This window comes from Paralichthys olivaceus, chromosome 6 (assembly GCF_024713975.1).
Source record: "Paralichthys olivaceus isolate ysfri-2021 chromosome 6, ASM2471397v2, whole genome shotgun sequence".
Classification (NCBI taxonomy): domain Eukaryota; kingdom Metazoa; phylum Chordata; class Actinopteri; order Pleuronectiformes; family Paralichthyidae; genus Paralichthys; species Paralichthys olivaceus.
Genome location: NC_091098.1, coordinates 17,128,624 through 17,151,828, shown reverse-complemented (window position 1 = coordinate 17,151,828; position 23,205 = coordinate 17,128,624). Strand labels below are relative to the sequence as shown.

The window sequence follows — 23,205 nt, the reverse complement described above, 5'->3', positions numbered from 1 at the left end:
CACCACAGTGCAAATGAAGTGAAGGGCCGGCTTGTGAACTAACATGTGTTTTCTTTGTTTTTGCCTTCTAATTACATATACACATAGTTATTTCACTTACTGTGTGTGTGTGTGTGTGTGTGTGTGTGTGTGTGTATGTGTGTGTGTGTGTGTGTAACCATGTTCTTCCCTTTTGTAATGCAAAGCTTTCTGTCTGGAGTTGGTGTGTTTCGCAGCAGGCATTCCATTCAGACTAACTCTGTTTGCTTAGGTAATAACTAGGCTTAGTCATAATTTGTTTGTGTGTATGCATATATAGGTGTGTGGGTGCGTGTATGTGTGCGTTTGTGCACGTTCCCTCGCGTTTTAAACATTCAAACATAAAGACAAGTCTGTCCCTTAGAACTTGGAAACAAGCCATTCACAGATGAATGCTCTTGTGTTGTTTCTTTCTCCCCTTTATTCCCAGATTTCCGTTTGCTCAATCAAAATGGCAATTTCAAAAAACTGCCTCTGTGCAGTAAGCTCAGATACACTGAGAGGTATCTTATACATACTGATAGGCCTCATTAATCCTGTGAGAGGGTTTGAAGTGTAATAGAGACCCACACACACCACCTACTAAGAGCATATTTCCCCTCAATACCAGGGGTCAATGGGGGCCAATAATTGCCAGATCAGCTTAGGGGTTGCCAGATCTGAGTTGTTGCTGCCAGCCTGTGACTCCAGCACCACACACACCCACACTGAGATCACACGCCAGAGGTTTTATCAGTGATGTCAGCTGTTAGGTCAGCTCAGTCAGCCCTACCTCTGCCTCATCCTACCACCGCAGACTCACACACCACACATTGTCATCGGATGTACTGATGTCAGAGAGAGGGGAGAGAGGGGAAAGACTGATTAAATTCTGCGTGTGTGGGATGAAGCGGGAAGAGGTTCCAAATTTTTTGTTTTTTAAGCCGTTCAGTGACCCGTGTTTGTGTGCTGATCATCATGCCACAGAATAACTTGAATGAGTGCTTGTTTATATGCCTGCATGCATGAGGTCCACCTTTGTTTTGTGTGTGTGTGTGTGTGTGTGTGTGTACCGTGACTTTATCATAGTAGAAACAGTATTAACAACTGCTGAAAGATGTTTTGTGGACAATTCTCAGATTTCCTTCGGTGGAAAGAGAAATGGGGAGAGATGAGAGGGAGAGAGGAAGGATGGTAAGAGAAAAGGGGCAGTCAACGGAATAATGAATAGCTATAGATATTTCTGTGGGTTTTAAACTGTGTAACTGTTCAGTGATCAGTGTAAGACTCCTTGTAGTCATTCTCTATCATCGCTTTGTGGCAGTTTTGGATTTCCAAACACAGGAAGTGTTGCTTGATTCACTCTTTCTTTGTGTCTGAAGTGCACGTGTATGAGTGTGTGTGTGTGTGTGTGTGTGTGTGTGTGCCCCTCTCATTCTCTTCCTCTCACTTCCTCTCCCTTCTCTCACTCACATCCTCACACATATATACAGATGTGGGTTAGTTGTTTGCTATTCTTGCCAAGCAAAAATGCTTTCTTCTCTTTGTGACCCGCTTTGGTGTTACCTGACAAGTGTATGTGTGTGTGTGTCATGTGTGTGTCCATGTGTGTGTCCATGTGTGTGGAGAGAGTGAGCAAGTGCTAAACCCAGTTCCTTGCCTGAGTGCTGCTCCAAAGGCCCAGGTTGACAGAGAGGATTGAGAGTGTCATCCTGGGGATTAAGCATAATGAGCTAGATTGACAGACAGGACAACATTGTATACTCACACAGACCCGTACACACACTCTCTCTCTCCCTCTCAACACACAAAGAGAGGTACACAAGCAATTATAGAAGGTGTATCAAAGTGCTGGGATAAGCCCCTGTTCAGATGCATTTGAAGAGGCCATTCCATCACTGCCTGACGTCTCTACAGGGAGGGAAAGAGGATTTTCTCTTTACTTTCACTGCAGCATTTGTGAATTCTTTTTTTTTCTTTTTATTAAGACACTTTTTTTAAAAAAATAATTTTAAGTTTGCCGACTGCATGTTTACTTTATTATTTTCTTCTACATTTATGGAGTTGTGCAGTAAATGCTTGTTTCTTCCTATCAGGACTAAAAAAAATTGATTCATTGGAGGAATCGTGTTTTGACTGTGTTATCTTTTTATGTTTCAACATAATCAATAACTTGTGAGTTCTTTCCGATAGCTTAAGGCATTCTGTCATAGCCATAGACATGCAGAAACACTCATATATACTGTAGCACAAACACACACACACACACACACACACAGATATTAATCACATCCACATCGATTTTTACCTCGTGTTCTTTCAATTTCACCCACTTACCTGTTTGCCAGGATCAGGTCTGGAATCACTGTGTGCCACAGAACTTCAAAGGGACTTTTTTGTCAGAAGATCTTGTCCATTTTTAATCTATAACAGCCAAGTGGCAGCTTACAATCACTGTCCAATCAGATAACAGCTGATAAGCGTGGCATGTAGCAGTTAGCTCGGCACCCGCCAAAGCCCTGCTGGCCGAGTTGCAGGCTTGTCAACACAATGTGCACTTGAAGCTTCGCAAGATTCTTTGAGAGGGATGATCAGCTTTCATCTTATCACTTTGCACAGTGACACAGGCTTCAAAGAGTGCTGGTCATTTTACTGGCACTGCAGTGTGTGTACAAGTGTGTGTGAATGTGTGTCTGCGTGAGCTATCGACACATTCCCAGAAAGCTGTTCCAGGCTCTAGGACTGTGTTTAATGAAGGCAAGGGCATGGCTTCAAAGAGTTGCAATCCAATCTACATGTGCAGATGTACACACACACACACACACACACACACACACACACACACAAGTAAGTGCATGCTCTCACAACACACATCCACCTCTGCTGGTTGGAATGAATGTGTTTGAACTCAATCTCTCAGTCCGCCCTTGTAATTTGGCAGCACAGCCTTCATAAGATGACTGTGGGACACAGATGGATATCCAACAATGTGAATATTGTGTGGGAGGGTGTGAACAATCAAAAACAAATTGTGGCAAAATACTTCATGATTTAACCTGTCTTCAAACTCTGGCTCCCCTGACTCTAAGTTTTCTCCTATAATAAATTTATAAACTTTCACATAATATATGCAGATACTGAGAATTGTGTCTAGTTGTGTGTGTTGCTGCCTGTTCCTGCAGCATGGTATCATCTGGCTGATCCAGTACACAGATATATTCATGTATTGAAGGTGACATGTGCTAAATTAGAGGAATAATGAAATTTCAGAGCTAATGGGCAAATTGTGGGAACCGAATTACAGAGAGCTTCGAGCTGGAGGGAAGCTCATTCCACATAATATTGCTGTCATTTGTAACAGTCGCCTCACACTCAGTAGATTGTTGCTGTCAGCTGAAGAATTTCTATTTCCCAAAGGCCACTCCCCAGGATAAAAGATAAGATTAATGGTCAAATGTTTTTTAGATTGATGCTGGTAACTCTTTGCAAACGCACTTCGATCTTTAAAGACCAGAACATAAAAATTCTAAAGGTTACATGATTTTTATGAAAGCACTGGAAAAAGCTTTTCCTCTGTTTGGAAACATGAGAGTGTCCCAGGCTTAGGACAGACTCTCAAAACATTTGTTGGAAATCCTCCACGCTGTAAGGTTTATGAGTGTGTATATAAGTTTGGATGCTCTAGTGAGTGTGTGTGTGTGTGTGTGTGTGTGTGTGTGTGTGTGTGTGTGTGTGTGTGTGTGTGTGTGTGTGTGTGTGTGTGTGGGTGTGGTGTTAAGGTGTATTTCTGCCTTTGAAGTTTGGCATTGGCTTTATGAAATGGTTGGCTTTAAGAGGCATGATCTTTTTTTTTCTTTTCAAAGTGGCGAGGTGTATGTGTCTGTGTGTCGGCCAGCAGGGTGGATGTGGTTCACCTTGCACTGGCCACCTGTAAGCCATCGACAGAAATTAGCCTCTTTAGTCTTGATGGGTTGCAGAACAGAGAAGGAAAGGGTGGGTGAGAATGTGGTAGGAGGGCTGTTGGGGGAGGTTTTGAAGAGGTGTGTGTGTGGGTGGGGTGGGGGTGGGAGTACTTGGACCATCCATTTTCAAAAGTGCAATCACTACACCATACAAACCTAAGGTATATACCATGCAATGAAACCATTTGTTTCTCATTTGTCTGCACTGTCTGGGGATCTGAGTATGCGTGCATGTCTCTGTATTGTACTTATGTAGCTCCAGTATTCTGGCTGTAAGCCCTTCTCCAAAGTTCTGCTCTGATTCTACTAAACACACTCAACCTGGACTCATTACACCCAGTAAACAAATAAGTCATTAATACCTTCCCGCAGGCTCCACACACACAAATGCAAATGTAAAGTACATGTGCCCACTTGAGGACACACCACCAGCCACACCCATTCCCATCATGTTCCAGGGCCCTATTGGCTGTGGGGTTGAATCTAGCGAGACTAATGATGTGGTCCTTGTGTTCCTGCTTCCTGTCCTTTGCTGGAGGACTTCCTGTGGCAGAGTCATGTGGTCCTGATTAAAGTCTACATCACCCCTGCAGCGCGACAGTTTTGCCATAATACACACACACACACACACACACACACACACACACACACACACACACAATTGATATAGAATAACCTGTGTCATTCTCATCAGATATGTGATATTATTGACCAGGAGCACTGGAAATACTGAGCATCTGTGTTTACTTCTCTTTTCCTCTCCCTTTAAGTTGTTCTGTCTGGTTGTGTTTTTTTCTGCTGTCCCTTGTTCTCTAGCCAGGAGGTTGTTTGGTGTGATGAGGGGTCGACTGGTCCTGCTGTATTTTACACACAGCTCTGCAGCCCAGCCCTGACAACAGACTTAAGACATGGCTATTGATCAGTGGGCTGGTTAATTCTGTGCAGAGAGCTACACAGAACGACAAGATAAAATGTGCTACTGTCCAGAAAGCCACAATTGTATTGGATTCATCTAAACTTAAATACAGTGACCAGACATCCTGGTTTGAACAGAATTGACCTGGTTTCGGGCTGGATGTGAGTACTGACAATTATCTGTAAAATGTCCTGTTTTTTATTTACCATGAGCAGCCAGATAGCTGAACAGTTAGGATACATTCCACATGGGCACAATTGCCCTGAGCAGCAAGTCTCTGGTTTGACTCACGTTCGACCAGATTGGTTTCTGCATTTCATTTCTTTACTCTCTTTTCCTGTATTCTCTGTCTCTCTTTACTGTCAATGCCAAAAATATACTTAAAAAACTATATTCACTGCCACATTGTCCTGGTTCCCACCACAATGAAAATATACTTGGTTTTCAATGCTTACTTGGACATCTATCAAGTACAAAAATATAAAAAACACTGATTCGTCAATCAATTTGTCACTGTTAAGGCTGTTGCCAGCCCGAGTCATAGCCAAGTGTCATAGTCTATTATGCATGGTGGCTTTTTTTTACAACCTATGACTAAGCTATTGTAAGTTGTCATGACAAGGAAAAATGTTGGCTTCTTGCTTAAGAGCTCCAGAACACGTTCATTGCGTCCATGGTGCTGAAAAGTGCGATTGGTAGGTGTGCTGAGTGATGACATACTCATGCATATTGGGTTTAAGCTTGAGGGTTTACAAATATGGTCACCCTAAACTTGAATTACTCACAGTCTCTACTGAGATGATCAATCCAGTGTTTCCCGCAGAAAATTAGCCAATTAGCCATTAGGGTGGTGGGGGAGGGAGCCACGCCCCCTCCCCCACCACCTGACTAATGCCTGCGTGGCACTGTAGCTCCCACGATGACGACAGGCATGCTATCCGGTTGTCGGAATTAGCTTCTTTCCCGATAAAAAAGAAATGTTGGCCTTGCCACGCAGTTACAGCAGATGATAGATGGCTTAACATATTTAACCTACAGATGCCGCTACTCCGCCTCATTGCGATGCAGCCTTATTTTAACCTACTGTCTACGCATGCGGGGATGCGGAATATTTATTTATTTATTTATTTTCGGGGGACGTAGTCAAGGCGGGGGGCCGTTGTTGTCAAGGCGGCCGCCTTAACTATAAAGCGCTGCGGGAAACCCTGCAATCTCTTCTCTTTTTTCAAAGTTGGAAGATGAAAATTTGTATGAGTATGGTGTATGTGGATCCAAACAAGATAAGATAAGATAATCCTTTGAGTTCCGTAGTGGGGAAATGTGCCATGCTACAAGAGGACAGTCAAAAATATGCATCAGTAAGTAATAATAAGAAAACATTTTATAAATGTAAGGAAATATAAATGGAATTATATACAGTCTAAACAAATATATACAGTGTGAGATTATATACAGTGTGAGATAATATACAGTGTGAGATAATATACAGTGTGAGATAATATACAGTGTGAGATAACATACAGTGAATTGCACATAAACCATGGAATTGGACAGACACATATGAATATTGCACAGTTAAGAGAAATAAACCTGAGTTTAAGTGCAGTGCAGTCCAGTCACTGCTGTAGGAAGGAATGACCTGCGATACCTCTCCTTCAGACACTGGGTCAAAGGGGGTATCCCAGGGCCGAGCTGGCCCTCCTAATCAGTCCATCTAGTGACCTCCTGGAGCACCCCCTGCAGTCCAAAAGACCTCAGTCTCCTCAGCAGATACAGACCCTTCTTGTAGAGTGCAGAGCCACGATCAGTCCAGTCCAGCTTATTGTTCATGTGAACACCCAGGTACTTATGAGAAGTCACTGTCTAAATCCCCAACAACTGACAGAAGCTGGTATAATTTCATAATGCCCCGCTGTTGTATCTGTTAATGTTTAACATTTTGTTCAGCAGGAGCAGCCCTTTTATCTTAATGGAGCATCTCGCTGTTGACCAGCTCCAGGCCAGTGTGAAGTCGTCACTCCTCATCTGTGCTCCGTACAACAGGAAAAGTGTGTGTCTAGTGTGTGTGAAGAACCACTCTGAGGGGAAATTATTAGCAAATGGGCTCCAACTGCTGGCCTTTGCAAACACAACCTGAAGGCCTTTCCCCACACCCCCCTCCCTCTCTCTACTCTCTCCACTGAGCCCCCTACCATCCCACTCACTACAATTCACCTGACCAACGACCCCAAGGCTTCTCATCCCTCTGCCCCTCCCTCCCTCCCTTCACTGCTCCCCTTTTTCTATTTCGGTCCCCTTCAGTAACTTAGACATTTCCCTACCTCTTCATCATCTCCCTCTCCCTCCCTGTGTCTCCCTCTTCACACACAGAGAGTCATTCCTGAGTGGGTAAACAGAGTAAATTGGAGCTGACCCCTGGGGTTAGCAGAGGCCACGCTCTCTTTTCATGTCAAAACCATCTGAAGGCTGATTGGTTGATTGCAGTGCACTCTGCTTCCAAAAGGCTCCCTTGTGCTGCTGTAATTGCCCTATCATGCGTGTGTACACACATCCACATACTTAACGCATGTACACACACACACACACTCTCACAGAGACACACACAATCACACACACACATTCTTACAGCCAAATGACTTAATTGGTGTTAATTGCATAATGACAGTAGTGAATTGGACCTGGGTCAGAGGTGACACAGGTTTGAGTGGAGAGGGGGATGGAGAAAGGATGTTGAGAAGATGTGAGAGGAAGGTTAGCCCTTCTCGTCTGTCTCAGTCTCCACCTCTTTCCTCCCCACTTCAAATACTAAGCAATCCTTGACCTGATTGCAGAAGTTGGCCCGTGGGGATGACACACACACACGCACACACGCACACACACACACACACACACACACATGCATATACAAACACAAAAACAGACAGCCCTTTGTGGTGTGGAGGGATGCTATACACTTAACACAAGGATTCAATTTGACACAGTCAGCATCTGTGTGTGTTTGTGTGTGTGCGCGTATGTGTGTGTCTGTGTGCGTACCAATGTGTGTATATTTAACTACACCAGCAGAGTGTGTGGCTGCCCGGGCAGCTGAAAGAGCACTATTGGTGAAAACGTTTAAGTCATCATCATTAGAGAGCTGTTGGTACAGAGGTGTGTTTTAGTGAAGGACGTAATTGGCCCGTCATAGTGCTGTGTAATCTTCTCATATTCTATCAAAACAGCGAAAGCTATTGGCCATAATGGCCATGTTTAAGGTGGGACCTTCCCATGTCAAACACACAGCATCTCAGCTTGATATGGGACTGGGAGTGAACTGCAAAGAGAGAGAGGATGGGGTGTGTAATGCTGGGCGTATACCAGAGGCCCTGCAGCCATGTATTCTGTCGCTACGCTGTGCTGTACACATTTATTTCCCTTTTATATTATTCACAGAAATCACTCTGCAGCTGTGTGTATGTGTGTGTGTGTATGGATGCAGTTTAAACTCAGCATGTAGTCAATCGCGTGATTTCAAAACCAGAGCTTTCTCAAGTGGAAACATTGCTGGGTCTCAGACCACCCGGGATTAATTTCTCTTTGTGAAAATGTTATTCTGTATATGAATACATACATTGGTGTGCATGTCTGAACTCTACAGCAATTAAATGAGTAGGCCTGTGTGGACATATGCCTTAATCCCTGTGTGTTTTACTGAAAGTGTGTCTGTCTTTCAATGGTTTTATGGGCCAATTTTGGTTCAATACCATCATTGTGGGGACATTTTGACATCTTGGTGCTCACAAATTCAAAGGGTTGTTTCGTAGGGTTCAGGCTTGGTTTTAGGATTAGGGTTAGAATCAGGGTTAGGTCAGGGTTAGGCATTTAGTTGTGATGGTTAAGGTTACAATAAGGGGCTAGGGAATGCAATATGTCAATGATTGTCCTTACAACTATAGAGAGACAAGTGTGTGTGCGTGTCCGTCTTGGTGTGTGGGAGTTACAGAAACCCCCATCCTGCTGTTTATAGGAGGGAGTGAAAAGTGATGGAAGGTATGGAGAGAGATGGGCCAGTGATGACATAGCCTTATGTTCACCCCCTCTGGATATGGCCTATTCTATATTAGATCTATCCATCATAAGGCTGCACTCCAGTTCCACATGCCTTCTATACCATTCATAGCTAGATGTCCACCGTACATGTGCTAGTCTCATCAATGTTCCACTCATATGGTACATGTCACGCTCATACTTGTAAAGTCTGAATGCACTTTGTCATACCCGCTGCATACTTAGTGTGTGTATTTGTGTGCGCAGCCTGCGTCGACTCTCTTTAAGTGGTTTTCGAAGCTCAGATGATAGATGTACGCTTTTTCCTCTGGTTCCTCAGAAAGACTTCCCCACAGGCTCATCTGCACACAAAAGGAGCTGTCACCCTTTTGCTTTTCTGATCTCACTGTGTGTTCATTCAAATATGTGTGGTGTTGGCGGTAGAGGGTTTGTGTGCGAGTGTGTGTGCATGTGTAAATGCCTCCGTGTGTGTCGGAACTGTCAACTGCCGCTTGTGCTCTGAGCGAACCGTGTCTCTGGGCGAGTCTTTGATCTCGTCCTCAGGAGATTCCAACAGTGTGAAATAGCCCCAGCCAGATTTACTCAATGAAAGAGCAGACCTTAACCACTGTTATTACACAGCCTTTTTTTTTTTAAACATCACTCCGTGTTTCTGTCTCTCTCATTCTCGCCGTCTTGTTCAGTCTTTGTCATTTTCTGCTTCCTTACATGCATACCCCATGAATGTGCTTGTAAGTGTTCATAAATCTTAAATGGGGGGGGGGGGGGATTTGCTGTGATATTTACAGCAGTAGCCATTGCATTTGTAGCTGGAGTCAAAATGCCACTAAGTCCCACAGTCAAAGCCAAGGTTAGCCATGCTGTTACTCAAGACCAGATGTCTAGGTGTGGAATTTAACAGGAGAGCAATGCAGCTTTTCTAGAAGGAGAAATTGGACGCGATACAATGATGTACAGGACATTTCGGTCGTTGTTGCTGGTTTGTGTCTATCCAGGAATGTGTGAGTGCATGTGAGTCTAATTGTAAGGGGTCGTGGATGTAAGAAATGACTCATAGCACCTCAGAATCACATCCAACAGCAGAGATGAGGGAAACTTGCTCTACTTTTTCCCTGCTTTGTGCGCTGGCAGTCTGACGTTATAGCGTGTTATTTCTTACAGGTGGTTGGGTGTGGCTGTCTGAGCTGTAGAACATGTGTCAGAGTCCAGGTGGGGAGAGACACAATGTAATTATCCCTGTGAAACACTATCCTTGCAACACAAACACTACACACATGTCTACGGACAGCTACAGCGGCTGATGCTAATTTGTTTTGGTTCACTATTTTAAGTGTTGCATTCTGCAGACCTAGAGGGACAACAGCAGTGGGAGCAGAGCCAGAGGGATGAGAAAAGGCGATGGTTTATTGAGTTAAATGAATAAAGGTTTTAGAATTAGAATCAGATAAATAGAGTAAAAATCAGAAATGAGCTTTACTTGGTGGTATGGTATGACCAGGGAACAAGCCTTTATTGCTTAGCCAGTGCTGGACACATTATTCTTATTCCACTGTGTGAGTGCGAGTGTGAGTGGTTGTTTGTCTCTGGCTCTGCAATATGCTGGCAAAATGTCCAGGGTGTACCCCACCTCCTGCCTAATGGCACCTCCATGCCCCCTCCCCAAAATGATAAGCAGATACTTGAAGGATAGATATTGTACTGTATTTCCACCTGGAAGTACCATACACAGAGGTCAGTGACCTTTGACCACCAAAATCTAATCAGGTCATCCGTGAGTGCAAGTGACTGTTTGTGCCAAATGTAATGAAATTCCCTTTGGGCACTCCTGATATATCACTTTAACAATAATGGAAGCTCACATGACCTCAACCATCATCAAAATCTGTGAATCTTTTTTACCAATTTGAAGACACTCCCTCAAACTGATCTCAAGATAACACATTCAAGAAAAACATTTGTGAGGTCATCATGAACTTGGCATTTTACCTTTGGATGCCAAAATCGAATCAGTCAATCCTTAAGTCAAAATGAACATGCGTACCATATATGGAAGGATTCGTTATAGAGGGATCAAAAATGCAATCTCAAGTTTTGATGTATGAGGAAAATGAGAACCAAATATCGTTCAAATTTTTTTTCAGATTTCTGTTATTTTTCCTTTTAATTTTTAAAGTCAATAAGATGCAAATTAGGTATTTTTAGATAAACGTATATATGTAACAAATATCCAAGTTATGCTACTGAAGGTTTTCTTAGGATACCAAATCTACACTATGCTATATCCATTTCATGTCCAGCAACTATTTGGGTTGACTTCTCCTTCAACTAGGTAAGTGCACTGAGACGGCTGTCACCTGTCATTACAGCAAACTGGAGGAGAGATGCGGGGTTCGCCAGTTGAACAGACCTACTCAAAGATGTGGGGTAATGTGAGTGATGGTTGAAAGTCACAGTATGTGACCTGAGAAAGCTCCTACTAAACATCAGCACATGACCTTGCTTGGGAGGCCTGAATTCTTTCAGCCCTAAGCCGATACTATTCCCAGCACCACCCAGACAAAATGGACCAAGTTCACACACAAACCTAAACACACGCCAATATTTCACACTGCAGATTTTATGAGTTACTGGAAGTATGCGCACATGTCACTAAATCACATTTTCATGTCATTTCAGTACTATCAGCATCTTTTTTTTTTCTGTCCTGATCTCAATAACATGTTTGGAGAAGAGTGTCATGAGTTTTGGTTATTTGAGTTAAATATGGCAGACTTGAAAAGTGATCCTTAACTTCACCAGAACATCAATATTCCACAAAACAGACTGTCATAAACAGAGTGAGGACAGGTTTACATACACTACCGCCCCAGTTCTGCACCTTGGCTATCGTAATAAATAGTATTTACCTAACCAGCGCATCATAACCTGTTGCACTGATCCCACAGCAAGGCTAAATATTAAGCGTCCGCCTTACCGCTGTCAGCGTGGATGTCTCTATCAGTGCTTGTTTAATAGGTGCCGTATGTTTCAGCAGTAAATATAACAAAACCATGAGTCGCTTTGTCAGAACTAATGAGGATTATTTACTCTCTATCTGCACACAGAGCCAGAGCTCTGTCACTTTCTACGATGCTTATTTATGATCCGCGGTATCTCCCTTTTCAGATTCACTGGCAGGACCTTCCAAAGTGTCATACAGAGCACTCCAAAAGGTTGTTAAAGGTTCAAGATGGCTGCATAAGGAGTGTTGGTGGTTTTAGTCGGGGAGAAAAATTTACATGTTTAAGGGTTTACAGCGCTCAAGAGGCCTTATAGTTCAGAGGAGTGTCAGGAATCACAGCTGAGTCAAATATCTCAACTGTTTTTCACCTAAATGTGTGTTTCTGGTCTCCCTCGCTGTCAAGTATACCTAACGCCTCTTTTACCTCATCATTCTCTCCCTTGCTCTGTCTCCTCCACACAGCCCCACCACACCAGCATGTGGCTCAGACCACAATAATCTGTCCGAACCCGAGCAAGCCAGAGAAAAAATTAAATGACCCGAACGGCATTCTGTTTTTTTATGTCAGAACCCGACCCAAGCCCAACGTTTTCCCTGATTACAGGCACATGCAGTTTAAACATTTCCAAGCAGATAGCCCAGCCAATGTGGACTGAACCCAACCAACTCGAATATCATTTCAATTTTTTCAACCCGGCCAAACTCATCAGCTCCTTACAAGTCCCGATGGGCACGGGTTGAGAATCCACATTATACCACACATCTTATCTCAATACCCTGAAACTGATAAAATGTTTTTCTCCCTAAAAAACATTAATCTTCACCATTTCTCTCAGATTATCCCCCTTCTAACTAGCACTGCTCTTTGTCAGACCTGCTGACAGTGACCCTCGTAGACTTAATACAAACATACACCTCCCCATTTGATCTGACGTTCATATTGTTTCATATTTTTTCATGACAACTTTAAAAGTAAATTTGTAGCATCTTGACTTTTTCGTTCATCCTCACATTCTGATCTCTCACACACTGATACAGAGGTCATGCTGAGGTAGAGATCACGAGCAGACCACCAGGCATCGTGAAAGCCTCCCTCTTTATCCCCAGCGTATATTCTATGTGTCTCATGTCCTGGGGCTACACTGACCCCAGGAGCACCAACAGACTCAGCCAATAACATGATTGGTTCTTCCTGAGACCGGACTTAAATAGTATTAAGCACCACATTGCAGCTGTGCAAGCACAAACACACTTACTCCACTTGACATCAATCTCGATTGTGTCGCTCTTGTCTGAAATCCGGTTCATAGACACATTTTGTGTTTTGTTTGATGGCGAGAAGTGAAAATAGGCAGAACTTAGAGCAAGAAAGAGGCACACACCTAATAAAAAGATAAACCAGCAGAAAAAATCAGTTAACCCTCGTCCAAGTGGGATGGATGAATAAATGAACACATTGTTAACATTGGATGGATAGGGGCTCGAATGTTTGATGACCAAACAAAAATCTTAGCTGACTGTGTAAATCTCTGTCTGAACTTGTCCACCTCAAATACTTCAGTAGCTACTGAATAGACATTATAATCACATTTTGTTGACACAAGTGTCCTACACACACGCATGCACACACACACACATATGCACATGCACACACATACACACACGTACATGCGCACAGAATCAGATTCATAGGCAAACACACACAGATCCACATGCAGGCACAGATGCACCCGCCTACATAAAGAGAGAAGACTGAGATCTGAGGGATCACATTTATTTTCCCAACTGGTTCATGTGATCCTCTGTAGATCTGAGATGACCAAACCTGCCCAAACTGAATTGTTAGGTTAAGTTTAGATTTCCATTCATTACTTACAGCCTATAACCAAAACCTTATCCTGAACCAATTCTTGCCTAACCCTAACTTTAACCAAACCACAATTCAAATCTTACCCCTAAACTTAACCAGGACCTCAGAAATGAAGCTTTTTCCTTATTAGGACCAGGCTTCGGTCCCACGAGGTGTACTGGTCCTGACAAGATCAGTTTTTATGCTGGAAAACGTCCTCAAGAGGTAAAAAAAATTAGTACACATGCACAGACACACACAGACACACTGATTTGTTCCCTACAGAAATATTAGGCTCATGTCCAGAAATCTCTACTGCTATGACGCAGATGAAGCTCACTAATCACGTGAAGCGCAGCTTTTATTGTCTGCATTCTGTCAAATTTAGTCTCCGTTTTTAGGAATCTGATTTTATACTATATGAAAACACAGAGCAGGGGAAAAAAAGATGCTTACGTATCCTCAGCTCAATGTGGTGGAAGGGCAAATCAGTTAAGAGAGGGAAATGGACTGCGGGCAATAAAAACCAGATGGAGAAACTGTGAGTCTGTGGGCAGTGAGAGAGGAAGAGACTGGTTGGGTCAGGAGTGAGGACTGATGGGTCAGTGGAGTTGGTCTCGTCTTGAGAAGACATCAGGGGGAGGGTGGAGCATTAATAGCACCCTAGATTACATAAATGTGTTTCTGTAACACTGGTGTTTGCTGGCTCTCCGTCATTCTTTTCCATCTTTCAGGAACAAGGTCTTGACACCAGCCCACACTGTATCTCCTGCACGGAAACTTTCCTATCCTTATAAAACACAAGTATAATTTGTGATATCATGTTTTTTCCCACATTTGTGTGTGTGCATATGTGTGTGTGTGTGTACGTGTGTGTCAGTGGTAGTACTCAAACATGTTACTTATATAAAAGTAAGAATTAATAGACAAATATGTCTGTATAAGTTAAAGTAAACAACCATAATAGCTTTCCTACTTAAGTAAGAGTAAGTACTTGCTATAAAATATACTTTAAAAGTAAAAGTACCTGCTGGTTGTACCACATCGTTGTTGCTGAGTGTCGGTGGTGACCTCACCCGAATGTTTCTTTAGCAGTGATGCAGCTGCTGCTACAGGAGGCGGGGTCTAATACGTACCTGTTCTGATTGGATCAGTGGACCAATTCCCCTCGTTACTGATTAGTTTTAAAGATATATATTAAAAAAAAGATATGAACATGTACAATGCATTGTAAATATGTAGTGGAGTAGAAAGTAAAGATATTTGCTGACATATGCAGTGAAGTAAAAATGAATCTAAAAATAAATAGTTTTTAAGTAAAGTAAATATACACAGAATATTTAAGTACAGTTGTAAAGCAAATGTTCTTTATTAGATCCTACCACTGGTGATAGTGTGTGTCTGTCTGTGTGTGTGTATGAGTGTATATACTTCTTTGTTTCACTGGGCTAAGATTGAAAAAAGTAAGAGAGAAAGTTTCTCACCATAAACTTGTTTCTGTAAACGTTGTGCCTGTGCATACATGTCAGAGTACTGGGTCAAACCTTCAAAGTGAATGCCACCATGCACCCACACTCCCCCCACACCAAGGCCTCCACCCTCCCTCCCACACCCGCATGAGAGTGCACCGAGGCCGGGCTTGCATCCACTCTGCTTTTTTTTCCTGAATGGGGGTGAGAGGCTGTTACCGTGTCAGTCGACATGGCCTCTTATCGGACCATTAGACTACCCTCAGATTCTCTTTCCAGATGGAGGTGAGATAGGGCCTCAGAGGCCCGGACCCCCGCAGACACTGAGAGCACGGAGGCCTCCCCTAATCTCCTACCTGATGGAGGTGCTTTAATGTGGGCTCGGGTTTCACTCGTCTCCCCTGTCTGGCTGGGCCTGTGTGTCAGGATGCAGGAGCGCTCAGGGATTCTCGGCCCGGGTTCTGACGGGTCACGTCTGCTCCACCTCGAAGTTTAGCTCCAGGTCAAGGTGCTGTTATGTGACAACACATGGCTCACCAGTGCCCCCCCCCCACTCTCCTTTTGTGTAAAATAGGTGGGTGGTGGGCTTCATACACGGCTATTCAGGCTCTCACGGGTGGATTTTGACACACATACAGCTGGACCACAGCGGAGCTCTCTCGTCGTCTCTCTCAATAACATAAACACTGCCACTCACACTGTGCTCAGAGCGAGAGGGAAGGAGGAGGAATTTTGTGATAAGACAAAAAAAAAAGCATGAAGGAACAAACGAGTGGGATTAGAGGGAGAGAGGAACGTCTGAGCGCAGAGGGAGGCAGATGGAGAGAGATGAGGGGGGTGGGGGGGCAGATAGATAGAATTCCTTGCACCTTTTATTGTTGTTGTGCAAACCTGTATTTTGGATGCATGCATGAACATCATGCACTTTTATGAACATAGCTTCTTTGTCGCCTCAGGGGTTTCAGAACTGATAAATGCATATTTGTTCATGCCAATAACACTTGTTTTTTGATTCGAGCAAACATAAATTATGTTCATGTGTCTGTGCAAAGAGGCTTGTGTCTGTGTCTATGAAAAGTATGTCAAAACAAGTTTCTCATTAGGTACTGTCGTATGATTTTGTGCATTGGCACACCTTGGCTAGACTCAAGAAACTCACCACCATTCCACAGCGAGCCCTTCATCATTCCTCACAGGATTAGAGACAAAATGAGAGAAATGGAGAGGTACAAAGTTTCAGGGAGGGACTGCTCTTTTACTTTTCGTAGCTGGCATAGATTTTACAGTATTTTTTAAAATCGCTATCAACATCTCCTTCTATTTCTTCCCCTCTCTGTCCCCGTCAGTGTCGAACCAGATCTCGATGTACAGAGGAAAGTAGATGCAGGATTTAGTGAGGCAGCGTTTGAACCAGGCGAGAGCTCTGAAGTGGCACACAGTGTCTGACTCACTTACAGATGCACGCTGCTTCTCCACAGGAGTTTAATGAGTTTGATACATGAGATATATTTTCTTTCATCAACAGTCAACTCCACCTAGTGGTGTTTGCACTGAACAGATTTCTGGCTGCAGCGAGGAATGAGCTGTTATGAGGGAAACATTACACCAGCGGTTGTTGATCTGCACTGAGTCACTAAGGAAGGGAAGATCATTACTCAGGTTTTTGATATGAATCCCTCAAAAGCTACTAACTGTGCGGATAATGTTGCCACACTGGTGTAGGCTGTCCAGTGCTAGAGAGCCGCTGTAGACTGGTGTCTCGGTGTCTCCAGCACCTCTTGGCCTGGCATCTGTGAGTCTTGCTCACACTTGCTTTCACCCAGCGTGTTTTCTCAGATGAAGGAAATTATGTAATTAGCCTGTGAGGAATTGTTTTCTTTCTCTCTTTACCCCCCGCTCTCTGCCTTTTACCCCTGTGTCTTTCTCTCTCTCCCTCTTCTTTCTAGCCTTGTGACAGCAGGAGATGGTTCCAATTTAACGCGAACCACACCCTCGAGTTCCCCTCCTTCATTAATTGCCAATGACCATCAGTGGAAGAAAATGAGTGCTTGTCATACAGATCCATGTTGGCTGCTGAAGAGCAGCTTTGTTAAACATCAAAGTTGGGAGTTTCGGAGGTGTACGAGGGAGTGGAAATGGAAGCTCTGTTGGGGGGGGCTGTGTCAGGGTGGGTTTTGGTTGGGTTGGGTTGTGCGCTGGGAGATGGGTGCAGGGGTACACACGGGCAGTAGCGGGGGTGGGGGTGGGGGGAACCTGGCATTTTGCTCTCTAATTCCAGCCGGCCTGGAGGCCTGGAGCGCTAAGAAGGGCCTCACTGTTGCTCTCTGGATCAGCCAGGTATTGCTTACATAAAAAGCAAGTGAAAACAGCTGTAGGGATAATTAGCTTGATTCTCCATTACATGCCATGAGGGCCAATAACTAAAAAATGGAGTTTTGTTTGGGTTAGAGCTGCAGCCCCAACCAGGAGGAAGTTGTAAAAGTCAGGCAGGAAAAAAGAGAGAGAGAGAGAGAGAAAAGTGGGGGATAAATGTAGGGAAGAAAGAGCAAGGTCTTGAAGCAATTGTTGCAGAGGAGATGTTCTCTCTTGCTGGGACAACTTGATGTGGACCATATTTTTTAAAGGGTTTTAAAAGCGCTATGGTATCAGAATGATTGGATGGGAATGTTTGCCATCCACATGTTTTTACCCATGTCATGTAATCTGTTTCAAGTTCGTGGGAATGTGTGACTTCAGTTCAATGAAATAGGACTGGACCAAATTCTGTGCTTTTTATTACATTTGCCTTCTTGCAGCAGGGGCGCGGTGATTTTCTTTATCATTGAACACGCTGGGTCACCATAACATCAGAACATCCTTGGTTCTGCATTGAATCAACCAGACATATGATAAGAGCAGTGGCTCGTTTATGTCACTTTCAACTGCTTCTTTTCCAAGGTCAAACAGTCCGTCCTCTCCCAGTCATGATACTGTCACATACCAGGCCTGCATTCACACAAAGACCTGTGTTTGGCTATTTTAACAAAACAGTGAGAACCTCGGCTCGGGCCGATAGTTCTTGTTTCCCAGAATGTTGCCCCCTTCATACCACCGCATGGTTTGTTTTACGTCTCTCCACTTGGTAGAGTGAGGTGAGGAGGGGGGACCGAATCTTTGTACAGGTAATTGAATTTAGTGTGTTTCTCTTTTTTTTCTGTGGGAGTGAAAGAACACCAACCACAGGGTAATTCCAAGTGAAAGAGCAGCACTCTGACATTGGTGGTCCCAAAACTCTGCAAGGATCCATTTAACAGGCAGTTTATATTAGTAGCACTTAAAGACAAGAAGGGGTTCGGCTGCTGCACATGCACACTCTCGGGCTTATTATGCAGGATTATGCAGTCCTCGGGACAAAGACAGAAAATGGACAGAGAGACAGAGGACCAGCTCTCAGGAGAAATGCAGGCAGACTTACCTCACAGATTTGAACAACCAATACTGGTCAATCAAGATTAGCATTGTTTAATCAATACAAGGCACTGCAGGCAATATAAATAGATTTTCCCTAGATCTCAGTTTCTGCAGCGAGCAATTTTGATAAGTCAATCATCTTCCTTCCTCCAGACACAGGCCAAATCAGTATTAATATGAGAAAGCGTTCACCCTGTCTGATCCCACTATTAAGCACACAGAGTGGAGGAGGATGAGGGTTACACAGGGAGTAAAAGATAGGAATGGCTGATTTGAGTTAGAAGGAGATGATGGCCGAGAGAAGGAAATTATATTTTGTCATTTAAAGGATTGCATTGATGTGGGAATTTTTATTTATCTATCTAAATGGTCAGTACAAGCAATCATGGTCAAAACGAAAGATTTTTAAATTAATGTGGAAATTAAGTTTTTTTTCCCTCTCACTGAACCTACTTTGTGTGAAGTGGCCCAATAATGGGAGGGATGTGTGTCTGATCTGTCAGAATAAATGTAAAGTGTTAATGTTTTAGTTTATCAGTAGATATTCCTGTTAAGATCACAGAACGATTTATCACACACAGTCCTCACACAGGCCAGACTGCTGCACATCGCCAGCGGCTGCTTGATAACTGGAATCCCCATGTGTGTTTACGGCTATGTGTCAAATGTCCCTGTGTGCAGCGCTGCCAACAGAATCAACTACAAGTCTTGTTTCATGTCAAATGTCAGTCCAACACTGGGAACAAAGTCCATGAAACTATCTGGACAGAAACAGTCAGAGCAGCTGGTTTGATTGCGGTTGTTTTCAATCATATTCTACTTTTCTTTGAATCTGTTTCAGAGACGCTGACTTCCCCACCCAGCTGCAGTTTACACTTTCATGCAGTAAAACTAGAGTGTGCAAGTTGTTGAAATGTTTTCATTTTGCACTGCAGTATCCACATAGCTGGCTTTAGCAGCTGATGGTGCAGAAAATTGTGGACAATGACCTTTGGGCTGGAAGGGCTTTAAGCAGCCTGTCAGAGCCATTTGAGCACTCTAAATTATCCAAAGTGTGATTCTGGCTTTTCCTGACTGATATAATATCCTTTACTCTGTCGTGTTTCAAAATCCGACATAATCATGACCACAAATGCAGCACTTTCCACTCAGGAGCATAAAAGTCCTTATGATTTTAACACTCTGTTACAACATGCTGACATTTAAAATAATCACTGGCCGATAAGCGTACACACATTCTTGACCACATAGCGACACTCACTTCCTCATTAACGGTGCGAACACAGGCGTCACACGTGACTTTGTGTTGTGAATGCATCTGTTGTGTTGAGGTAGTGAGGTGTTGACAGAGAAGAAAGGGGAGCGGTCTTCAAACACAACCACAGGCAGGTCGTGCTCTCCATTATGCCCTGCCGGGGGCCACAGTTGTTGATTCTCTGGCCCCCAAATCATTAATTTAAGTCTAGACGACAGCAGAGAAACTTGAGCATGGTGTCCAAACACACATACAAATTCACACGCAAACACGCACATGCACAGACACACATTCGGTGGTGCTAACACGCAAGCTGGATTACATGTACACACACACAGGCCCTGTGTTGCATAACAAATGATGGCACTTTAATTGCTGTGCCTGTTTATTTACTCCTGGATATAATGGATGGTCCTTCTCTGCCTGGCAGCCAATCAGAAGGAGGCAGGAAGAGTGCGAGCAGCCCTGCAGACACATTCCTTACAATCTGACATCAGTCTTTATACACAACACACTACAATTAGATGCAACTATTAAAACTGGTTCCTGAGATATTTAGGGGGAAGATAAACCAGATCATTTCTACCCCAACACATTCCTCCATCCTTACCTATATGTAGATTTAAACTTCTTTCACTATACCCTCTCTGAGTGACTGATGATAACGTCTTCAGTGATTGGTAGTTATTTCGGGGCCTGTTTGCTCAGCCAATGAGGCGCCCCCAGTGTGCCAGACATACATCATTGTTTCTTTTTTTCACAACCTTACCCTTAGGAAAGAAGTGAGTTGTTGCTGACTGCTGTGCGGCCTGAATAACAGACACATTCCGATTCCGCTTCTTTTTTTTCTCCTTTTTATTAATGAGCACTTGATGTTTGGGCTCCTGCCAACTGCATTTAGAGCATTCGTAAGGAGCACTGGAGACTCGCCAGACAGTTAGAGGAAGAAAACGGTCAAGCTATAGCTGAAAAAATATATCTAAGCCCGACCGAGCATCTGAGTTCTCTTTGTCTGTTACCAGGCATTGTAGTTCTATGATGTAACCTTTGAGGAGATGACCAAGGAAATTAAAAACAACTCAAGATCCTTGGCTAGATAATGCATCTTCATATCCCTGTGTGGATTTTCGCATTTGTTTCTAATTCTCTGTGGTTGAGCTCGCATACTGATTGTTTTTTCTCAATGTTTCTCTCCACAGCTGCTTGTCGAGCCGTGCACCAAGAGGTTCAAGAGCTTCAACTGCAAGAATACAAAGTCGAGCAGCTCATACCTCCCCAACATCACGACCACCAGACAAACACACGCGCTCTCCAGGAAACACCATTTCAATTTATTGTGGCCACACCGCAGCGATCGGTCGAGATTTTCCATCTCACCGATGAATGTTACCTTCACTAACATGCACAGTGGCCCGCTGAGGACCACGTCCCACTGTGGGTGAATGTTCCCCCACCAGAGCATCAGTCATCATTCTGCAGCTTAAAGGTATTGGCAAGCGGTCCACTGCCTTGATTTTCCTAGCTGTTTCCAATAGACTAGGAACTGGATTCATTTTACAGAACCACGGTGCTACAGAGTTCTGGCTTCACATCAACTGACAATAACCACTTTCGACTACTAGTGTGGCTAAGCTGAGCCCGTGGAACTAGCCGTAAACACATGTAAATTCTGGACCGGTTTATGATGGCATGAATGTGCTTATACTTCTGCAGCTATTTTTTAGCTATTTATTTACGTAACCTTTATTTAACCAGGAAGTCCTTTAAGATTAAAATCTCCCCTTTGAGGGAGACCTCAAAACTCAAAACTTTTGTAAATATCACAACACGGACTTCAAAATCCACAATCCACAGAGACCTTGTCAATGTGCCGTGCCAAAGGAGACGTCCCCGTCTGCTGAAACAAATTACCGAAGCGGGACTGCGTCTGAATCATTGGGGCTACCCAGCAAACCACCCTGGTCTGACTGTCTTCCACTTCCTGTGGAGAGATCAACAAGAAAAAGGGCCAATCTGGGCTCGGGGATGCACCGCAAAATAAAGGGACAGTTTGAGGATCAGTTTACACCTTCTCTAAAAATCAGGACCTTAATGAACAGGGGAGGAAACACAGCTGACCTCAAATCAGCCAGATTACAGTAAGAACAGCGTGTTTATACATTTCTCCTTGTGTTCTCTCAGCCTGCTGTACGTTTGTTTAATGAACCGATATCATGTTCTGTTTGCTTTTCTACATCCGAAACAGTTTCGAGTGCCACTCTTCTTCTTCTTCTTCTTTTTTGAAGTTGTAACAGCTGTGTGTGACTTATTGCGCTGATGAGCGATGCATTCTTTTATCGTCTATTTATTGATCCCGAGTGGCTAATCTGTTAATTATGAAGTGACTTGCATTTCAAAGCACTGTGTCATTACTTTTTTCACTGCACTGGAGGAGGTGATGATAAATAGAGTATTGTTGTGTTGGATTCAACAGTTTAACATTTTCTTTTTCCATCTGGCCCTTACCTAATATGTACAGTTTTTGTACAGTGTGTGCGTGTGTGTGTATGTGTGTGTGTGTGTGTGTGTGTGTGTGTGTGTGTGGTTTCTGTACCGATCTCATCATTGTGGCGACCGTGAAAGTTTGGGGGTCAACATCATTCACCCTTGACTTGTTCCACAGTGTTTTGCAGTGGTCAGCTTGTCTCTGTTGTTTGAATAAAACGTTGTTTTCACAAGCGCTGCAAAATTTTATTTGATTAGAAAGACAATAATGTGAACACTGACATCGCCGGTGTTATTGGTTAATTTGAGTGCAACAATGGGTATTTTCAAAAGATTAAAGTTTCACCGCTGCTAATGGCAGCTACAACAATAGACTCTTGCACTGCCCGAGAAAGAATTCTTCCCAGTTTTCATGGTCTACCAATTCTCTCTCTCTCTCTTTCTCTCTCTCTCCCTCACTCTTTCTCTCTCTCTCATAAACTCAGCCAGATGTTGCCCAGTTTTCTTCCTCGGGGAATATGGGAGGATGGAGGGGGGTCGGAGGAGGGGATGGAGGGAGGGGCATTGAGGCATGGTGAGGGAGTGAGTGGGGATCAGAAATGTGGCCGGGCATGTTTTTAAGCGCTCTCTGACGCAGTTGCAGCCTTTTTCCAGCATCCAGAGCGGTAACATTATCCGGGGAGGAAGAGCTCGCACAAGACTCGCTGAAGTTTTATACTCTCAGGTATATTCATGGAGAGTTTCATCCTTAAGTGTGACATCCTTTCAGGATCTC

The 23,205-nt window shown here is 43.7% G+C and overlaps 1 protein-coding gene across 7 annotated transcripts in view; it reads left to right on the top strand.

Annotated features, from left to right (window-relative positions):
* LOC109635037 (ERC protein 2) overlaps nucleotides 1-22,663 on the top strand; it is a 142,834-nt gene extending 120,171 nt beyond the window's left edge. For all 7 annotated transcript variants that reach the window (XM_069527266.1, XM_069527264.1, XM_069527265.1 and 4 more), the window contains one exon: nucleotides 21,146-22,663. The gene's annotated coding sequence lies outside the window, so the exon portion shown is untranslated. The remainder of the gene's footprint in view (nucleotides 1-21,145) is intronic.
* The last annotated feature ends 542 nt before the right edge of the window (nucleotides 22,664-23,205 follow it).